Raw genomic sequence first — 22,683 nt, forward strand, 5'->3', positions numbered from 1 at the left:
ATCTGGGGAGTGTTTGAGGGGTGGGTGAGCCTTCTACTAATGACAGGGAAGGAATTCCCTATCACTGATAGGGTCTACCACCATAGCTTTTGTGGAGTTGCTAATGCCACGAAAACCATGGCGGTAAGCTGGCTCAAAATGTCGTTGGCGGTACTATAGCGGCAGCCGGGCGGGAGATTGTTATCTCCGGCCCGGGGGCTGCTACCACCTTGACGATATGAATGGTAAATTGGCGGGTTGGCTGTAGCCAACCCACCAATGTCATAATTTAGCGGTATATACCGCCTGCCTGTTGGTGGTACTACCGCCACCTTACCACCTACCTCCGGGGTCATAGTGACCCCTCTGCCTTCCACTTTGGTGACTCTATGAGAAATGCTGCGGAGACCTTAGCACACTGGTGATACATCCACCCTAACTTCACTGAATTTAGCAGGATGCCTGAATGGCCTGTGGTATGGATTGCAGGTCAGCAAGGTCCGCATTCCAAGGGGCCGGAGGGCTGTACCCTGTGGCCCAGGTCCACTTGTGGCCTTGTCCATTTTGGTTTAAACCTTTACTCTCCACTCCCACTCTGGATCCATCACTCCTTTTGTTGTGCTCAGCTGACAATTTTGCTATCTATGTTACTTAAAAAATATCAGAAATTTGGGCATTTATTCAGACTTTTTAGTCTCCCAGCTCTCTTATGTTATTCCAAGACCTTCTTCAAGGTCCTCATTGGATTCCAGGCCCACCTGCAACTGTCTGCAAACTTGTAGCTGAATCTGAGGTCTTGGCTACCCTTCAGCAGTGTAAGGTTATAATACAGATGTTCCTAGTATTCCTTGTTCTGCCATTTTACTTAGTCTCTCCCTTTAACATATTTCTCTCTTTCATTTAAAACAACTACACTACTTCCTCGCTAGATGCTAAAATACCACCATGTCTGACCCAAATGGTCTTTGTTTTTAGAGGCTAATCCCTTTGCTCTGTTTTCTTGCTTAAATCTTGGAGCACTATGTTTCCTTTCAACATTCACTCGATCAATCAGAACTTCTCCAACGGGTGTCTACTGAAACTACTCTGCTCTGTGTTTCCTTCATTGACATCATGCTTAGCAATTTTCTATTCTAATTCTTCTTAACTTCAACAACTTTTGGACCCCTCCATTCTTCCATAATCTCTTTGCTCGCTAGGTGTCAGGGGTTATGCTCTCTTCCTGTTTTTAGGGTCGAGCGCAAAGTGCTATGTCCCTTGTGTAATCTCTCCGTTTAGTTGGTTTGTGGGCTTGCCTTATAAAATTTGCTTGATTTCACTAGTGGAAGACATGCATACGTTGTGCCTCTTTCGGTGTTTAGCCCGCCTCGAGCGCAGCAGGCAACTACTGAAAGCATACGAGGCTCCATGTTGTCCGTACGGTTTCTGCACAATTTTTTCTCTTTATTTCGTAGGCCGTGCGATCTCTCTGGGCAGAAGTCAAGTAATTTGCATGACATCAACCCTGTTACATGGATATGCGCACTTTTGCCGGTTACAGGGATAATTGCACTTTTGCGGTTACATGGATAGTTGCACTTTTGCCGGTATGTTTCACTGCGAGCGGACTTCTGTTTCCTTTTGTGTATCTGCTTTGCACTCATGGTGGCCGTGGGCTTGCTTACGTGAAACTGTTTTACTTTTTAGTTTATTTGGTAAGAAAAGTCTGGTAAGGAGTTTACTACGCTAATAGATTTTACTCAAGTAAACACGAGACCCATTGCTTTGCAAATGCTTGTGAACTAGATTCTATCCGAATCCCATTGTTTTCTAAGGCCCTAGTCTGCTGAGTAAAAACTAAACAAATGAAGATGTTTACCTTTAGATGAGGATGATGCCCCTCGAGAAGGAACTGTGTTGTACTCAGTCCAGAGGTCCTTTTCCTCGGTGAGGAGGAAGTGGATTAAAACATGTTCTTCAGGGAAGCGCGTTATAAACAGAAAATGTTTGAGCGTTATTCACACGTAAATACAATGAACATATTAGACTGAGGACCCAGTACAAAGGGTTGTATGTCACCATCTAAAATACAATGGAGTCCATATACCGCTACATAGAATCTACTATATTGAAATGAGCCCTTCTGAGATTACTACTGCAGGGATTACCACTCCTGAGGTTACCACTACTATGATTACTACCTCTGAGATTACCAGTGCAAAGATTACCTCTACTGAGATTACCACTGCTTAGATTACCACTACTGTGATTACTGTCTCTGAGATTGCCACTGCAGGAATTACCACTATTGTGATTATTACCTCTGAGAGTACCACTGCAGGGATTCCCACTGCTGTGATTACTACCTGAGATTACCCCTGCAGGGATTACCACTGCTGAGATTACCTCTACTTTTATTACTATCTCTGAGATTACCACTTCAGGAATTACCACTGCAGGAATTACCACTGTAGGGAGTACCACCTGAGAATCACCCCTACTATGATTACTACCTCTGAGATTACCAGTGCAAAGATTACCTCTACTGAGATTACCACTGCTTAGATTACCACTACTGTGATTACTGTCTCTGAGATTGCCACTGCAGGAATTACCACTATTGTGATTATTACCTTTGAGAGTACCACTGCAGGGATTACCACTGATGATATTACCACTACTGTGATTATTACTTCTGAGATTACCCCTGCAGGGGTTACCACTGCTGAGGTTGCCACTACTGCAATTACTATCCCTGAGATTACCAGTGCCAGTATTACCTCTGCTGAGATTACCACTGCCAAAATTATCACTGGAGGCATTACCACTGCTGAGATTACCACTACAGGGATTATTACCTCTGAGATTACCAATGCAGGGTTTACCACTGCTAGGATTACCACTGATGTGATTACTGCCACTGAGATTACCGCTGCTGATATTACCACTACTGTGATTACTACCTCTGAGATTACCACTGCAGGGATTAACATTGTTGAGATTACCATTTCTGAGATTACCACTACATTAAGTAAAATAGATTCAAGAGTAAGTGTACTGACCCTATGCTAACCTACACCTTAAAATGAAACCTTACTTTATAAATACCCACCACCCTAGTTTGATGGCCATACAGTGCCCCCTTACTAACCCAGTAGTTACATTGCGCTGGGGGGTGCCAGCGGGCCCACCAGTACATATTTTGGAGGAGCAAGACTCTTCCACTCTGTCCCATGGTGGTCCTATTGGTCTTTACAATGCCTGGGCCTGCCCTGTCCATTAGTCCCACCCAGGACCAGGCATAGACATGACTGTAGCATTCTCAAGTGGCAGGGACACCGAGCACCTCATTTTCCTGAATCCATTCATATGTTAAACCATTGTGTGCCCAGGCAAAGACACACTTTCATTTTCATAAAATACATTTTTGTACCCTGTAACAAGTCCAGCATTTCAGGATTTTGTATTGAGTATTTCCCAGTTTTTTGTCCATGTACACAGGCATGCTATCAGTTTTCGGTAAACCAGCCCCTTTGATATTTTAATAGATGCTGCTTTGTTTCACTCTTTGCCCTTTTTTTCGGTAGAACACTAAAAATGTGTCCCACATATTCTGTTTCCTGCTTCTGTTTCATGAAGGGTGTTTGGGAAAAGGCAGATGCGTTTACTTCTTCACTTCCTGTCTCTCTGCAGTTCTAAATTGCCGGGTACCTCCCTCACTCTAACCCACATTCTCTCACCTACTCATCCTCACTCCCACTCAGGGGCATAGCTTCATGGGTGTTATTTGGTATGTTACACCCCCACTAATAAATGTATATTCTGATGAATTGTTGGATACAGGTGCTTTCAGTTGGGTATGGTGAGTTGTCTGTCGGGTTTCACCTTGGATTTATGCATGCACACACTGACAATGCACACACACGCTCTCTCATCTCTGTTTTGAAAGCCCATTTTTTAAAAATTATTTTACAAAATATTATGTTCTTCTCACTTATTAATCATACCAATCTGCACCACTCTCTTGCCACTGCCGCTTAAGCCACTCTCAAGCGATCTGCTTGTCATATGATGTATTTTAACAATATATGCCAGCCAAGGGTGGCTCCTGTAGGGGAAAAGTGGTGGTGCTGGGGCATAACAACATAAAGGAGTTTTTAAAAAAAGAAACTCTCCTCCGCTGCAGTCTTTGCGCTTTGCTGGCTACCCCTCCACTTGCTGCAGGCACTGGCTCCCAGCCTGCCCAGCGACCAATCCTGATGCTGCTCACACATGAGAGCAGCATTTGGATTGTGCCCTGGCTTGGAGCTCTGAGGCATAGACATAGTGCAAAATTGGACAGAGCCCAGTGTGCATGTGTGTTTGGCCGTCCCGAGACAGCCAGCCAAACATATATGCGCACTGAGGGGAGTGCTGTGCACTCCCCCTCCATCCCTGTCAAAGCCCATGGCCACGCACCCTGAAAAATAAAAACAATAATAAACACTGTTTATTATTATTGTAATTTTTTATTCTGCAGCTCCTGCTGCTGGTAGGAGGTGGGGACGACGCTACTCCACCATAGTCGACCAGACTTCTGTTTCCTTTTGTATGTTTGCTTTGCGCTCATGGTGGCCGTCGGCTTGCTTATGTGAAACTGTTTTACTTTTGAGTTTACGTGGCAAGAAAAGTCCAGTTAGTAGTTTACAAAGCTAATAGCTTTAACTCCAGTAAACGTGAGACCCACCACATTGCAAATTCTTGTTTCACCTTACCTCTCCGAGCATATATTTTCCGTTTCCTAGAAAAGCCTTTTGTGTTCCAGTCAGCCAGTGCATCACACAGGGCATACGTCTTGCCTGTTTTTCCCCTGTACACTATTCTGCTACTTTATATTTCTTGTGCATACAGCTTTATTTTTCACTACTATGCTGATGACTGAAATATTTGGTCTTTTTCTGTTTTTCTCGGCATCCCTCTATCTTCGATTTTCTGCATGTTTATTGACTGTGGAGTCCAGGATCCCAGCCCACTATGTAAAGCTTAGGGGCATAGTTACAAGCCCCTTGCGCCTCATTGTGCCACGTTAACATCATTTTTTTTTACACCAATGTGGCATTTAGGAGCCACTTTCATCGCGCCATATTTACAAAGTGGCGCAATGCAAGCATTGCACCATTTTGTAACCCCCTGCTCCACATTATGCCTGCGCCAGACATAGGGGGTCATTTTGACCCTGGCGGTACGAGACCGCCAGGGCTAAAATGACTGAAGCACCGCCAACAGGCTGACGGTGCTTCCTGGCCTATTACGACCGTGGCGGAAGCGCCGCGGTCGCATCGCCGGGGCCGGCGGTATTCCGCCAGATTTCCTCCGGCGGTGATAATCCACCTGGGCAGTGCTGCTAGCAGCGCTGCCCAGGGGATTACAAATCCCCGACCGCCAGCCTTTTTCTGGTGGTATGAACCACCAGGAAAAGGCTGGCGGTACGGGGAGTCGTGGGGCCCCTGGGGGCCCCTGCACTGCCCATGCCACTGGCATGGGCAGTGCAGGGGCCCCCTGACAGGGCCCCATGCGGCTTTTCACTGTCTGCTATGCAGACAGTGAAAAGCGTGACGGGTGCAACTGCACCCGTCGGACGGGTGCAACACCGCCGGATCCTTTTGGAGCCGGCTCCCATGTTGCGGCCCACATCCCCACTGGGCTGGCGGGCGGAAACCAAGTTTCCGCCCGCCGGCCCAGCGGGAATGTCCAAATGGGCACCGCGAAAGTGCGGCTGCATTGGCGGCCGCCCGGCGGTTACAGCTTGGCGGGCGGCAAAGCTGTAATGACCCCCATAATGTATACAAGGGGGTTATTCCCCTGTTAGGAGGCCCAGAAAAATGGTGCAGTGAAATCTACAAGATTTCATTGCACCATTTTTAGCATCATTTTTAACGCCTTCTTTAGGCATTGTATTCAATGGGCCTCCCTTGACTTTGGTGGATTAGTCCTATAATTTTTGGCACTAATCCACCAAAGTGCCACAATAGCATCAACATTTTTGAAGCTATTGGCCTAACGTGCACCATGGTATTCTCCACCAAACTCTAAAACAGGCCATAAGTCATGATGCCATTATTTTACATTTTTATTAAACTAAAGGTGGCTTTTGGTGAATTTTGGTGCTTGGAAGTCTTGGAATAAGTATAAATATACTCAGAAGTTTTAGTGTTCAACAAATATAAGGAGGGAATGGCAAGAAGTCAAGTGGTGGTTGTTGTTGTTGTCAAGTGGTGCATGTATGAATGTTTTTAGTTTAGAATGAAAGGAATTTGTGAGAAAGTGGATGATTATTAGAGGTAGATGGTAGCCTACCACATGGTATGATGCCAATATTGCTTTTAGGTCCATTAAAGGTTCAGTAATTTAAACCTGAGCTCAAGTCCTGGTAGGTATGGCATAGTGCAGACAGGCTTATCTTAAGAAAATATGCAAAGCATTAAGAAGTATCAAAACAGTTATAAAGTTGAAAACGCAACACAATAAAAATCTCTCTCCAGTTTAGTAAAATATACAATAATTAAATGAACAAAATGACACTAACACTACAAAAGTCCATTAAGGGGAATCATAGATGTGAATGTTTAAAATTTTAGAGAAAAATAGTGCCAAAAAGCAGGAGGTGCTGACCACGGTCATCTTGTTGTGCTTCACCGGTACCTAGGTTCGATTTAAGGCCAGCCGTGAAAATGCAATGGTTCAGATATAGAAACCAGATTCATCCTGGTCAGAAGTTTTACCTTCTGACTTAGGGCCTGATTTAGATCTTGTTGGAGGCGGTTATTCTGTGACAAACATGACGGATATCCCATCTGCCGTATTATAATTCCATTATAGTCTATGGAACTTGTAATATGGGGGACGGGATATCTGTCACGTTTGTGACAGAGTAACCCCTCTGCCAAGATCTAAATTAGGCCTTTAGTCTCTAAAGTGGAAGTAAGAAATCCTCAGGCAATGCAAGGTAGCTGGCTGTGGCCAAAAAGTGCTCTGTGAGGCCAGATAAGCATCAGGCAAGGTCTAAGTCACACCATTGACTTTTGGTGGGAAAGCTTTGAGCAGGAGAAATTCAACATTATTGAAAGTAAAGTCCCTCACTGGGCAGATACTTTTGCCACCTTTGCCCTGTGAAGATGTCGACCTTCAGACTCAAGGCCTGATTTAGAACTTGACGGACGGATTACTCTGTCACAACAGTGACAGATGTCCTGTCCACCGAAATCTAGATCCCATTGGATATAATGGGATTTAGATTTTGGCAGATGGGCTATCCATCACCGTTGTGATAGAGTAACCCATCTGCCAAGTTCTAAATCAGGCCCTTAGTCACTATATTGGAGCTCTGGATGCTCCAACTGGTCATGGATGAAAGCTGTAGCCAAACTGGGCACCACCAGGCAAGATAACCTCTTTCCAATGCAAAGCTAGAAAAGATTTGCTGGTGTGGAAAAGTTCTGAGTGGGCGCAATCAGACTCTTTGCCCCATCAGCAATGCACCTTTGTTGGATTGACTAGGTAGGTTTGTCCCAGTCTTTGGGAGGTCTTTGGAATCAAAAGGTTGCTGAGGTTTCTCAGCATGTTAGGAAGAATGCATTTTGACACAGCCAAGGGTCCCAGGAACTCAGGAACATAACTTGGAGGGGGTTAAGACTGACTTCAGCAGAAGCCACCATCACGATCCAGGGCAGGTCCAGTTGGAACCCATCAACTGGGCTCTTCAGGCAAAGGCCTTCTCACAGCTTGTTGTGTCACTGTAGCTTAACAGGAGGTCAGCCAACTAATGCTTGGAATCGATTTCTCTGTCCTGGGTACAAGTGAGAGCAGGACCAGTCTTTTAGATCTCCTCACAGGTCTCAACAGCAGGTGCTGCCCTTCTGTCTTCTATATAGGGCGCCCAGGGGTGCTGAATTTATGCCTGGCAAATTCCTGTGGGTGCAGGTGACCCCATACCCCCTTTTGGAGCAGTTCCTGTGTGCCCCAAAGCAAACAATCCAGCGGTGCCGCTCCCAATGTAAAATCAACATGGCAGAACCTTTCTGCCTCTTTGCTAACTTCCTGTGCCCACTCTGGAGGTGTGGTCAAGGAAATGAAAAAGTTTTCTTCTGTGGCTACTCAAAACTGGTTCTGGGGGCAACTCCTCTCCGACTGGGTTTGGTGCCTCGCTGACTAGAGGGACAAAGGAAGGGGCAGGCCCAGGTATTAGCTAAATTCGCCTGTGAAAAAGTAGGCCTCTTTGAAGTTAATTGAGTTCTGGAGCATGGTCCAGATGGCCATCCTGTCAGAGGAAATGAACAGCTTCTGCCTGACAGTTGGAAGCTCATCAAATGACAAGTAAATGGTGACTTTTTAAAAGTATATCATGTAAACTATATAGTATACATTTAACTTTACCAGTAATTGGGATTGTGTTAAAGATCCTACAAATCCAAGAATGAAATAGTAGCTGTTTCCTTAGTGGTAATAACATTGTTTAATGTTAATGTCATATCCCAATGATTTCTAAGGGACAGCTAACCCTGCTGCACTGATAATAGCCTTTGGGATCTTGTCACTGCAAGGACATCTTTTAAATAAAAGTTTTGAATGCCCTACTTCTAAATACCATGAACCCCGCCTTATGGGACAGGAACGCATAATTAAAAAGGAGTGTTTAGGTCTGTGCAGTTTTAGAACGGTACATGCAGCCTACAGAGGCTGCTTGCAGTCACATTTTGCACCATCAGAGTCCCAGGGCACAGAGTAGAACACTAGCATTATAAGTTAAGAAAAATGGTAACGATCATGTAAACTGAAGCATTTTCCTACATGCCTCTCCTCCAGATGAAAAGAGTGAAGCAACTCAGCCATTATCTTGGCAGTTCTCATCATCTAAGTTGAACAACCTGGAAAACCCTGCCTAAAGCCCCTAGAAGCCTCCTTAGGCTCCCAATCCTACCCCTAGGGGTCACATTTGTTCAGAGCTGAGGCACGTTTTGAGTTTGGTTTCCACATCACTTGCCCTTCCTCTGGGTGGTGAGAGCCTGGGTCATTTTTCAAGACTCCAGGCTCCCTTGACATCGCTGATGACCTGTCTAGGCCCTGTGGCCACACACACCCTATGAGTCAGGCCCAACATTTCTGCATGAGTCTTCCTTTCTACCGCAGCCCAACAGACAGTCCAGTGAAATGGTAGGGCTCACAGCTACCTTCTTCAGGCCAGAAACCCTTCTCCACCTAAAGGTGACTGTTGCCATGGGATAAAATTTCACGTCAGTGTCAGCATACCCTATGGAGAGCATTAGGAATGATCTGCCCTTAGGAAAACAGCTGGTCCACCACTGTGGTCATGTTAGCTTCTGTATCATTCAGAGTCTCCTCTCTGGTCCTGTTGATGATTGGCCATTGCCTGTACTTCACCATGAAGGGAGACAAAGTGGCCAAGGCTTCAAAATTCACCCCACCCATGGAGTCTAAGTGGGCTTCTGCCCAATCCCTGGTTTCCCAGGCAAACTTTCACCCCAATCCCTACACTTGCAATCCTTTGGGACTGTGGTGGGGAGGGGGGTACTTGGAACAGACAGAGGGGGTCATTATGACCCTGGCAGCCGGCAGAACACTGGCGGAAATACCACCAACAGGCTGGCGGTGTTCTGCCAGTTTATTATGACCATGGTGCATTAGCCACGGCCATACCGCTGACCCCTCCACTATACTGCCAGGGTTCCAGAAGCGCTGCCCTGGGGATTTGAGTCCCCAACCGCCAGCCTGTCCATGGCGGTAAACACCACCAGCCTGTTCATGGTGGTAAACAACGCCATGGAAAGGCTGGTGGTAAGGGGGACTCGAGGTGCCCCTGGGGGCCCAAGCACTTGGCATGGGCAGTGCAAGGGCCTCCAGGCACAGGCCTATCACGCATTTCACTTCCCGAATTTCGGGCAGTGAAATGCGCAACGGATGCTGCTGCACCCGCTGCACATCAACATTGCCGCCGGCTCTATTATGAGCCGGCTTATATGTTGATGTGACTTTTCCGCTGGGCCAGTGGAAATGTCAAAATAGGGTGCCACGCATATTGCCAGCACTGACGGTATTGTGGCGCCTGCGGCTTCGGCGGTCTTGTCGTAATGAGGGCCAGAGTCTCCTTTTTATGTCCTGGTTTGTGACAGTCCAGGCAAACCCTAGCCTTCATTAGGTCAAATGTTTCTTCCACCTTTACCCTCCTTACCTGGGTTTGAGAAAGCCAAGTGACTCCCCTTCCTGAACAGACTTTTGGGGCCCTTGTGAGAGCTCCTTTTTTACCCCTTTGCTTCTCTCTTTCCCTGTATAGGAGGCTGAATCCCCTTTCTTGGAGTCACTCCTTGGGATGTTTCAGACACTGTAGTGCACACCCACAAGTCAACTGCCATACCAAGCTACCTGGGGTCAGACAACTCGAACACTGCCAGATGCTGGTGAAACTGTGAATAACATTTACTCAAGATGTGCTCCTTCATGATTGGATTCTTTAGCTCCTCATATGTAGTGACTGTATTGCCTTATAGGCAGCCCTCAAATAGTATTATTGAGACATCTACAAAGTCAACCCAGGATTGTTGTGTGTCTTTGTGTGTTCCAAAATGTCTTCCAGTACTTTTCAGGTGAGACCAAACTTCCCACACAACTTCTCCACAAGGGCATCCTTCATGTGAGTGTAGGAGTCTACTGCCCCTCTCTCTCAGATGCACATGGCTTTTTTCCCCACCACTGTGAGAGCTGTCTGGGTAGCCAGATTCAACTCCCTGTTACTGTAGACTTTTAAATGGTTCAAAAATTGAATCAAATATATCACTGAAAAATCAAAAGTGACTCAACCAAAGACCTCATGCCATTTACAAACTGTTGCTTACAGTTCAAGTTCCAATTTGATAGCTGAATGGTACTGTTAAACGTAGTTCTGGAACTCACCTTTGAACACAAAAGTGGATTATTAGTTGGGATGGATGGTAGTCCATCACATGTAATAATGTCACTATTCTTGTTAGATCCAGTGAAAGGTTTAGAAATTGAAACTTGAGCTCATCCCCTGGTAGCTATGGCACAGAGCAGACAGGGTTAACTTATTAAAATGCCTAAAATATTTGGAAGTACCAAAACAGTTAAAAACCTGAAAATATAATACAATAAAAATCCCACTCCTGGAGATCAGTCAACTGACCCTTGGAGCCCAATTCTCAGTCCTGGGTACATGTGGTTGCAGGTTCTACTTTCCAGATCTCCTCACTGACCTCAACAGAAGGTACAGTCCTACTGTCTTTCATGGTCCAGTAGTGTTCTGAAGAGGGTGCCAAGGAGCCACATTTATGCCTGGCTCTAGCCTGTGGGTGGAGGTGATTCCTGGCTTCTTCCCAACCAATAAGGAAAATGTTCCTAAGGGTAACTTTACCCACTTTTCAGAAGTTTCTGTGTGCCTGACTATAAACAATCCCAGAGTGCCCTTCTCTTCCTAAATCCAACATGTTGGAACCTTTCTTCTCCTGTGCAGAGCTCCTGTGCCCACCCTAGAGGTGTGGCCAAAGAAATGCCCAACCTCCTCTATGGCCACTCAAAACTGGTTCTTGGGCAGCACCTCTCCTACTGGGATTGGTGTCTGGCTGATTCGAGGGACAAAGGAGGGAGCAGGCCCATATGTTAACTACATCTGCCTGTGCCATGGTAGGCTTTTTTTTAAATTAAGCTCTTGGTACTGTACTGATGGTCATCCCATCAAGGAACAGAACACCTTCCCACACTCAAGTCCTTTGTTTCAGCTGTGCTAGCAAGTTCACACCTCATTAAAGAAGCTAGTGTGCCCCTGAATGACAGTTGTAAGTTAATGAAATTGAGCTTCTCGGGGCTTTAGGAGGCCAAAAGGTGACTTTTTGAAAAGACCTTTTTAGTACAAACTTTAACGGTAAATTGGGCTTGTATTAAATAGTTTTAAAAAGTGCAAGAATTAACTTTATAGTTGTTTCCTAAGCCGGGTGTTAGAAATTGGGTTTTCTAGTTGGCAGAGGTATGCACTGTGTCCAAGCATGAACCGCAATCCTAGTCAGGGTAAGACAGAAACACACTAAAAGTGAATCTATGCTTACCCTCTGGTAGCTTGGCACAGAGCAGTCAGGCTTAACTTAAGATGCAATGTGTAAAGTATACGTGCAACACTTCAAACAGTAATACAATGAAAACATCACAATATTACAGTGAAAACACCACAACAAGACTCCACACCATGTTAGAAAAATGTATTGTATTTTTATGAGCAAAACAAGACCAAAACTATATAAATCCAATAAATAGGAGTCAAGTTGTTTTTTTCAAAGGATAAATGTGCAAATAGAACTTAGAAGCAAGAAGTGCCTGTTGGGATATTTGGTCACCTTGGACAGGACAAAGTCAAGAGTTCAGGTCACCTGCAATGAAGCGCAGGCTTGCTGATCAATAGTACTTTAATCCTTGTCGCAGCACGAGATACATCAATGATCCCCATGCAATTGGGGTGTTGTGCCAGGATTCTCCACGTAACGACTGCAGTGCTTCTGAATGCACTGCACCAGGACTTTCGATGCTGGAGGAGCTATGCATCGATCTTCTCCATGCACTGGCAGCGTGGCTTTGGTTACGAAGCAGTGGTTCCAGAGGTGATGCAGTGGGTTTCAGTGCGATACACGAGCCCGTCCCTGCAGTAGCAGTGATGCAATGGGAGATGCATTTGTTTCAACTGGCACAACGGCTATGATGCACAAGATGTGGCAGATTCAGTGCTTTGTACTCACTTTCTGGACTGGATTGGCACCACTTGGCAGAGCAAGACTTGCAGCAAGCAAAGTCCAGATGCTGTTTGTAGTTGGAAGAGCAGCCTTTGATGTCCCTAAGACTTCAGAATAGAAGGAAGCTAGCAAGCCCTTGGGATCCCTTTGGTTCTCGATTGGAGAGATTCAGTTCCAGTCCTTCTCACTACCTGACAAGGAGGGCAGCAGGCATCAGGAAAGCACAGCAAAGCAGGAGTCCAGCAGAGTGACCGTCCTTTCAGCAGCACAGCAGCCCTTCTTCCTGGCAGAGTGTCCTGAGATCTAGAAGTTTATTGAGTTGTTGGTGTCCGAGGTCCAGTACATATAGCCAGTTGTGCCTTTGAAGTGGGAAAGACTTCAAAGGAGCATCTTTAAAGAGCACAGAGGTCCTCCTTCCTGCTGTGGCTCCAGACTCACTACACGGGGTATGCAGCTCTGTGTGTATGGAAGGACACTGCCCTTTCAGTTGTAAGTGTCAGTCCCTCCCACCCATCCTGCCCAGGATGGCCCATCAGGATGTTGATGGTTTATCAGTCACATCCAAGCTTCCTTTTTATTTGGCTGTCTATAGAGAATGCACAAGCTCAGCTGTCAATCCACCCCAGACATGTATTAAAGACAGGCAGTGGGCACCAAATGGCTAAAGTAAGAAAATACCAACTTTATAAAAGTGAGATTTTCAGAAATGGAATTTAAAACCTTAAAACTTAAAACTTCACCATGAATTATGATTTTAAATTGTGAGTTCAGAGACACCAAACTTGACAAACCTATCTCTCCCAGATTGGGAAATGTACTTATAAACTAATCCTAATTTTAATCTATGGGAGAGATAGGGGTTGCAGTAGTGAAAAACTAATTTGAGAGTTTTTCACTAACAGGGCATGTAAAACTTAAAAGCACATGTTGTTCCTTATATATATATGGCAGCCTGAGCTGTAGCCTTATGGGTGACTTATGTGTATAAAAAGAAGAGGTTTAGACCTGGCAAGAGGTTTAACTTGCCAGGTTGAAATGGCAGTCTAAAACTACCCCCACAGGGGAATTTTTTCCGCACTTTTAACGCCTGCTTAGATCAGGTGTTAAAAGGGGGCACACCATTGTTTACAATGTGCCCATATGTACTGTTCAGGGTTAGCACGTTATTGCCCCCTACCATGCGCCATGGGCAATGTATCTTAGATACAGCGCACAAATTGTGGTGGTAGGGGGCGCTAAGAGGTGCAAGGAAAGTGGTGTTACATTGGGTGCCACTTTCCTTAAATCTACCCCGTAGTTTCTAAAATGGAAGGCCTAAGACATGGTTACAGGGATACTTAGATGGGTGGCACAATCAGTGGTGCAGGCCCCCTAGCAGCATTTTCATTTACAGGCCCTGGGCACATGTAGTGCACTTTACTTGGGCCCTATAAGTGAATTAAATATGCCAAATGTGTATGAGCCAATACGACCATGTTTTAGGGGTGAGAACACAAGCACTTTAGTACTGGTTAGCAGTGGTAAACTGCGCAGAATCCTAAAGCCAGCAAAATGAGGTCAGAAAATGGAAGGAGGCAGGCAAAAAGTTGGGGAGAAGATCACCCTAAGGCTGTCAGGTCTAGCACGGGGATAACATTATTTAATTTTAATACTATGGCCCAATATTTTACTAAGGAAAAGCTAATTCTGCTACAGTGAAAATTGCATCTGAAGCTTTGTTGCTGTAAGGACATGTTTACATTCAACATTTACATGTCCTACTTTTAAATGCCATGCCCTCTGCGTTCTTGGGCATTAAGGCTACTTAGGGGTGACATACTAATATTAAAATGGAAGGTTTCAGTCTGTAAAAAGGGTTTATTTTGGGAGGTTGAATTTGCAGCTTTAGATCTACATAGATGGACTACAGTGGTAGGCCTGCAGTTGTGTTTTTGCACTGTCACTCTAGTGGTGGCACAACATGTCCTGAAGGTCATTATTGGCAATTAACTTACAGGGTATGGAAACACTTTGACCCAGATTTAAGAGGGCCTAGCGCCACGTAAGGACTGCCTTAGCATAATTTTCTTTATGCTACGGCAATGTTAAGGTGGCCATTTCCCCACAGCAAGTTTACAAATACATGCATTGCGCCACTTTGTAACCCTTTGTGCAACATTATGCCTGCACCAGGCATAATGTATGCAAAGGGGGCGTTCCCCCGTTGGGGGAGGGGGGGGCAAAAAAATGGCACAAAGAAATCCAAGAGATTTCTTTCCATCATTTTTTTCTGCACTTTTAGCGCCTGCTCAGATCAGGTGTTAAAAGGTGGCTTCCATTACAATGGGCCCCTAAGTACTCTGCAGGAGTAGTGCCAAATTTTTGGTGCTACTCCTTTAGAGTACATAAATAGCATCAAAAAAATTACGCTATTGCCCCCTACCCTACGCCATGGTGCACCATATTCTTAATACGGCACACACATGGTGGCGGTAGGGGGGGCCCTAAGGGGCTCAAGGAAAGTGGTGCTGCACTAGGTGCAGCGCCACTTTTCTTAAATCTGCCCCTATGTACCATATGCAAGGGGCTAACAGGAAATTTAAATATGCCAAGTAGGAGTAGAGCCAATTGCAACATGTTTTAGGGATCAGAGCACTTTCACTGGAGCCTGGTTATCAGAGTTCCAATGAACAGAAGGAAAAAAAACATCAGTCCGAAAAAATTGAGGCGATCATGCCAAAAGAGGAATTTTCCTACAGAATTTTGTAGGAAAATATCTCTTTTCACATTGACACTGGTGCAATCCAATGTAATCCGGTCTCTGCTTTATCGTCAGACAAAGTACTTTAGGTAAAACAAGGTCAAGATTTACTATAACTGAGTGTGACATAGCAACCTAGAAAGAGGAGCTGGAAACAAAGGGGCATGTTATGGGGATTTGGCATAGTAATCTTGTGCTGCACGCTAAAGTGGAAGGGTAGGAATGCACCGCATTTATGCAATACAGTCATTACTGTCCTTTCCCACTGTGCTGGTGCCAATTCAGAAGCCTAGCGTCAAACCAGGTACCCTTGCTACATAGTGCAAGGGTGCCTACGTTGCATGGCTATTTGTTTTTGTTCTGGAAAGGACACCTTCCTGCACAAAAAAATATCCCGAAAGGCATTTTTCTCTTTCTATGTGTGCTGCAGAATGCAGCACTCATGGAAAGAGGAAAAAACAAGGAGAAATAAAGAGGAAAATAATGAGGAAAAATATTTCTCCCGATTACGCCTCACCTCAGAGGCGTAAGGTTTTGGCACTTCCCTAGGTTTACATGATTTTGTAAATCTGGGGCCGTGTCAAAATCCATAGGTGCTGCATGGGAAAACCCACTGCAACACCCATGGAACGCCTCTCTGGCGCAGAGTAAGGTGACTTGCGCTGCCTTGCCTCACTCCATAACAAGGCAACAATTCAAAGCCAAGGGATGTCTCCTCATAGATATGGTTGAGAGGTTTGTGCTACCGGAGCATCACAAATAGTGAAGCCTCCCTTAAATATGCCCCAAAGTGAAATGATGTTCTCTGCTGTGTTTTTATATAATCAAGAAGAATTATTTTGCCTGCTCTTGTTTCATTGTAAGAGACAAGTCTTTTTTCCGCCAATGAATGAGAGGTTTGAGCCTATGTACTAAGTGTGAGCCTATGTACTTTAATTGCCTGTCAAAGGCCCTGTTGTAGTGTTACAGGAGGTTGTTCTGCACCTACTCCTGTAAACTTCTCAAGTCTTCTCCTCTGTTACGAAATGAGCTTGAGCCACATGTCACAGCTGCATTAGGCTCTGCTTGTTGGCTGCACGTTCAGAAGGCACCGTAGGATATAGTGTTAAACGAGGCGAGCGTGCGTGTTAGTGACGGTAAATAAACTACTCACCATGTTATATCGCATCCAGGATCATCCTCAACGACCAAATGATGCCCTGAAACGAGACAATTGTGTTAGCTGATGGTTCCCAGTGATTCTCTGGTTAACAGACCAAAGAGTCACGGCCTCTGTTGATATTCACACTGTGCTCAGAATATGGTCGCTGGTTCACAAGCTGTGATTGCATCTCTAACCTGCAGGTAAACACCTGTCAGCTTGTCGCCATGAGGCTGAATGAGTGGAAAACATGATCATCCACTAAAGAAGTCATTGATTTTTAAATCCTAGACATATATAAGGCATGCAGTCGCAGCCAAGGGCGCACTTTGCAGAAGGTGTTCTCTGATTAAACATCTCTGCCACCTCGTATGCAAAACAAAACGTTGTAAGGAGTATTGTGAGTGTATATATTTTTTTAAATAAAGGGTGGCTAATAAGGTGACATATAAGGTGCATCACTTAAAATAAAAAAGAAAAAAAAAGGAAAATGAAGGAAAAACATAACGAGACTGAAACACTTATGGGAGCACTCATTTGAAATCAATCAAATCCAAATCCAGGACTCTGCCACTGGCAGTCTACCTGTCTCTCTGCTCTTCCAGGACAAAGTAAAGGGTAAACAGGCATTGCCAGATCCAGTATTTCCGTCTTTTACGTGCTAGTGCATAGAAAACTCATGTGTCCATGCCTGTGTTTGCATGTGTAACTACGTTAAAGACAAATGGGTTTGCCAGTGCTTTTTTGTAAAGCATGATGAAGTGGTACACGAATCCTAACAGTCAAGCAGTATGCAGCAGAATCAAAACTGAACAGCTCTGTAAATATAACGCTGTCATCTCTAAAATGTGAGACCTTTCAACATTTTAAAATGTTTGTATTTGTATTCTCTCTGTGCTGGAGCACTAGAAACTGCTAAGCGCCAATGCAGGCAGGTTTGGTTTTGTGCAGGAAGGCACATCTTTCTGCACAAAAACAAACCTCTGAGGCTTTTTTCTCTTATTACTATTGTTAGTAAATCAGGGAATGCACCAAAAACTATGGGTGAATGCCTAGGAACACCCATGCTCCACCAATGGAACGCCCTACCTTGGCAGAGTAATGCAACACAGTGGCTTGCACTGCCATGTGTTACTGTTCCATGCAGAGACACTCAAGGTAGCTATGCATGGCATAGTTAATCTCAGTGTAGGGCTTGCATTGTCCTTGTGTCATTTTACATAATGAAACCTCTTAGTAAATCTGGCCTCACAAGAGTAAAAAACAGGCATGTGGCTCTATGCTGACCGTCACAACTGTTCATGAAACAACCAGCACTATACAGCACAGATTCTGCTGTGTAAGCAGTGGCGGTTTTCTTAGATGCCATTCAGCTCAGCTGAGTGGCACTTCATGCTGGCAGTGCTGCTTCGTATAGGCGTGGGTGAAGTGTTTCTCCAGATTCTGTACTCTGCCCCAACAGATTGGATTCAGAGGTCTCAGAACCAATACCTATCACTAGGGGCACAGTGGTGCCCATTGCGGCTGTCACTATAAGCGCTGGTCGCGAAGCCACTTGCCTGCACTCTCCGTGAATACCGTGGTCACACAGGGATCCGTTTTCCTGGCTACAATTTAATATTGTACGCGTATGCGGATGATATGTTATTGTACATCCGTAACCCATGCTGAAATTTTACATCTGTATTAAGAGAAGTTACGAGGATCGGAGGCCTCTCAGGGTTAAAGATTAACTGGGATAAATACATAGGCCCTCATTACAACCCTGGTGGTAAATGCCGCCTACCGCCGTGCTGACGGCCGGCAACACACCGTGACCGCAGCGGTAATCCGCCATGGGTATTATGACCCACACATAAAAATCTGCCACCATACAGATACCCACACAAATCCGCCAGACCAAAGGTCAGTGATAAACTGGCAAATCACTGCGGTGGTCTTTCAATCGCGCTAAACCATTGGCGGTACATACCGCCGCGCTCAAAATACACACACTCTTACAAAACCACACCACATTCGACAATTCAAACTACACACACATGACACACATACATACACCAGACCCACACACTCATACCACTATAAAATACACACCCACATTACCCACAACTCCTTCCATGAAAAAAAGATTGCGAACAGAGAGAGACAAGCAAGGATCACCCACTCAGAGGCACAGAACGCCATCACCCATACACAACTCACGTACATCACAGCATACACCACAACAAATCACCCACACATCACCCCACACATCCTCACACATATCACTCGCACCACATCCATGGCACCCCAAAGACACCCCAGGTTTTCTGAGGAGGAGCTAAGGGTCATGGTGGAGGAAATCATCCAGGTAGAGCCACAGCTTTTTGGATCACAGGTGCAGCAGACGTCCATTGCAAGGAAGATGGAGCTATGGCGGAGAATAGTGGACAGGGTCAACGCCGTGGGACAACACCCAAGAACCAGGGATGACATCAGGAAGAGGTGGAACGACCTACAGGTGAAGGTGAGTTCCGCGGTCGCAACACACCAGATTGCTGTACAGAGGAATGGCGGCGGACTCCCACCTCCTCCCCCACAACTAACAAAATGGGAGGAGCAAGTCTTGGCGATCATGCATCCTGAGGGTCTGGCAGGTGTAGCAGGAGGACTCAATCAATCAATCAATCATTGAATTTATAAAGCGCGCTACGTACCCGTGAGGGTTTCATGGCACTGGGGGGGGGGAGGCTGGTGTTACTGGTCGAAGAGCCAGGTCTTGAGGAGTCTTCTGAAGGTGAGTAGGTCTTGAGTCTGTCGCAGGTTGGTGGGGAGGGTGTTCCAGGTTTTGGCGGCGAGGTATGAGAAGGATCTGCCGCCGGAGGTCTTTCTTCGGATGCGGGGGACGACGGCGAGGGCGAGGTTAGTGGAGCGGAGCTGACGGGTGGGGGTGTAGAAGCTGAATCTGTTGTTTAGGTAGGCTGGTCCAGTGTCGTGGAGCGCATTGTGAGCGTTGGTAAGAAGCTTGAAAGTGATCCTTTTGTCCACGGGGAGCCAGTGAAGGTTTCTCAGGTGGTGGGAGATGTGGCTGTGGCTGGGTACGTTGAGGATCAGCCGGGCGGAGGCGTTTTGGATACGTTGGAGGCGTAGTAGGTCTTTTGCTGGGATGCCTGTGTAGAGTGCGTTGCCATAGTCCAGCCTGCTGCTGACGAGGGCATGTGTCACTGTTCTTCTTGTTTCTGTCAGGATCCACTTGTAGATTCTGCGGAGCATGCGTAGTGTGTTGTAGCAGGAGGAGGAAACTGCGTTGACCTGATTAGACAAGGTGAGGGAGGAGTCGAGGATGAAGCCCAGGTTGCGAGCGTGGTCGGACGGTGTCGGTGGGGTTCCTAGTGCGGTGGGCCACCAGGAGTCGTCCCAGGCGGAGGGGGTGGGTCCGAGGATGAGGACCTCCGTCTTGTCCGAGTTCAGTTTCAGACGGCTGTTTCTCATCCATTCGGCGATGGATTTCATTCCCTCGTGGAGGTTGGTTTTGGCAGTGTGGGGGTCTTTGGTGAGTGAGAGGATGAGCTGGGTGTCGTCGGCGTAGGTGAGAATGTTGAGGTTGTGTTGTCAGGCCACTTGAGCGAGGGGGGCCATGTAGATGTTGAACAGTGTCGGGCTGAGGGATGAGCCTTGGGGGACGCCGCAGATGATGTCGGTGGCTTCGAAGCGGAAGGGGGGGAGGCGGACTCTCTGGGTTCTGCCAGAGAGGAATGAGTTGATCCAGTCGAGGGCTTTTCCTTGAATTCCAGTTTCGTGGAGGCGTGATTTCAGGGTGCGGTGGCAGACTGTGTCGAAGGCGGCAGATAGGTCCAGGAGGATGAGGGCTGATGTTTCGCCGTTGTCCATTTGGCGTCTGATGTCATCTGTGGCGGCGAGAAGGGCGGTTTCGGTGCTGTGGTTTTGTCTGAAGCCGGACTGGGAGGGGTCTAGGATGCCGTTGTCTTCGAGGTGGCTGGTTAGTTTTGTGTTGATGACTTTTTCAATCACCTTTGCTGGGAAAGGGAGCAGGGAGATGGGTCAGAAGTTCTTGAGGTCGTTGGGGGTCTGCTTTGGGCTTCTTGAGGAGGGCGCGGATTTCGGCGTGTTTCAATTTTTCAGGTAATGTCGCTGTTTCGAAGGAGATGTCTATGACCTTCCGTAGTTGGGGGGCGATGGTGGAGTCGGCTTTGTTGTATACGTGGTGGGGGCAGGGGTCTGACGGAGATCCTGAGTGGATGGAGTTCATGATGTTGCGTGTCTCTGTGTCGTTCACGTTGGTCCAGGATGTCAGGTGGTTTGCACAGGTGGAGTGTTCGGGGTGGGGTCTGGTGTGGGAGTGGCGTCAAAACTGTTGTGGATGTCGGTGATCTTACGGTGGAAGAAGGTGGACAGTGCGTGGCAGAGTTCTTGGGATGGAGGGATGTCGTTGATGTTGGCGCTGGGGTTGGAGAGTTCTTTCACGATGCTGAAGAGCTCTTTGCTGTCGTGTGCGTTGTTGTCCAGGCGGTCTTTGAAGTGGGATCGTTTGGCTTGTCTGATGAGTTGGTGGTGCTTGCGGGTGGCGTCCTTGTGGGCTGTGAGGCTGTCAGGTGTGCGTTTGAGGAGCCATTCCTTTTTTAGCTTCCGACAGTCGCGTTCGGAATTTAGGAGCTCGTCGGTGAACCAGGCGGCTTTTCTTCTGGCTTGGGTGTCGGTGGGTTTTTTGAGTGGCGCGAGGGTGTTGGCGCAGTCGTTGATCCACAGGGTGAGGTTGTTGGCGGCGGTGTCTGGGTCGGTGGAGTCGGGGGGTGGGTTCTGGGTAAGCTGGTCTTCTGTAACTTTGCTCCAGCATTGGCGGGGTGGTTGTTGGGTGCGATGGTGCTCAGTATGTTTCTTGTAGGTGAAGTGGATGCAGTGGTGGTCGGTCCAGTGGAGTACGGTGGTATGGTTGAAGGTGACGTGGGCGCTTGAGGAGAAGATGGGATTAAGCGTGTGGCCGGCAATGTGGGTTGGTGTGTTGACGAATTGTCTGAGGCCGTGGTTGGTGAGGTTGTCGATCAGGGTAGTGGAGTTGGTGTCGTTGTTGTTCTCCAGGTGGAAATTTAGGTCCCTGAGGAGGATGTAATCTGTTGAGGTCAGTGCGTGGGTGCTGGTGAGGTCGGCGAGGGATTCGCTGAATGGTGCTCGTGGTCCGGGGGGTCTGTAGATGAGCGTTCCTCTGAGAGTGGTGTTGGGGTCGGTGTGGATGCGGAAGTGTAGGTGTTTGGCGGTCTTGAGGGAGTCGTCAGTGTGGGTATCGACCTTGAGGGAGGATTTGTGGGCGATGGCTATGCCTCCTCCGATTCCGTTGTTGCGGTCCCAACGGATGATCTTGTAGCCGTCCGGGATGGCTATTGCCTCCTCCCCTACCCTCACCCCCATCACTCCAACATCTCAGGTATACCCACTATCACAACCCACCCATCCCAATACCAAGCCCTGCATGCCACACCAAAGCATGGATCCCCATCACAGACCTGCATAGATACCCATCACCCCAGCATGCGCAGTAGAGAGACTGACCTAGCCCACAAAATCACCACTCACACAAGGCCAAGCTGACAGGGAAATCACAATAATAGATGGAAACACACCCATGGACAATATGGCCCACGCAGATACTTTAACAATGCATTTGCATCCCCACAGGACCCCTACTCAACGTCACTGCCAGCTACATACAGCCCCCCCCCGAAGAGGCCCACAGTGACAACAGCAGCTTTGCACACCTGGATCAGGATGACCAACCTGGCCCATCAGTGGCCTCTGGACAGTCGGTTCCCCTGCCACAGTCACAACCCACCACAGAGCCTCCCCCCTCAGGAAACACCAGCACAGCACACACCCAGCGGGACCATGCCACTGTCCCCAGGACACATACATCAGCAGTGTGTCCACCACTACAGGGACCCCAGGCAACCCCACAAACACAGGACGATCAGGGACCTGGGGTCAGTGGCAGTGGGCACACAGTTCAGGGAACAGAGGCACAGGACAACAGGGAAGCTGGGAGGACTGCTGTGTGACAGGGGGAGGAC

The sequence above is a fragment of the Pleurodeles waltl genome, chromosome 4_2 (genome assembly GCF_031143425.1).
Source record: "Pleurodeles waltl isolate 20211129_DDA chromosome 4_2, aPleWal1.hap1.20221129, whole genome shotgun sequence".
Classification (NCBI taxonomy): domain Eukaryota; kingdom Metazoa; phylum Chordata; class Amphibia; order Caudata; family Salamandridae; genus Pleurodeles; species Pleurodeles waltl.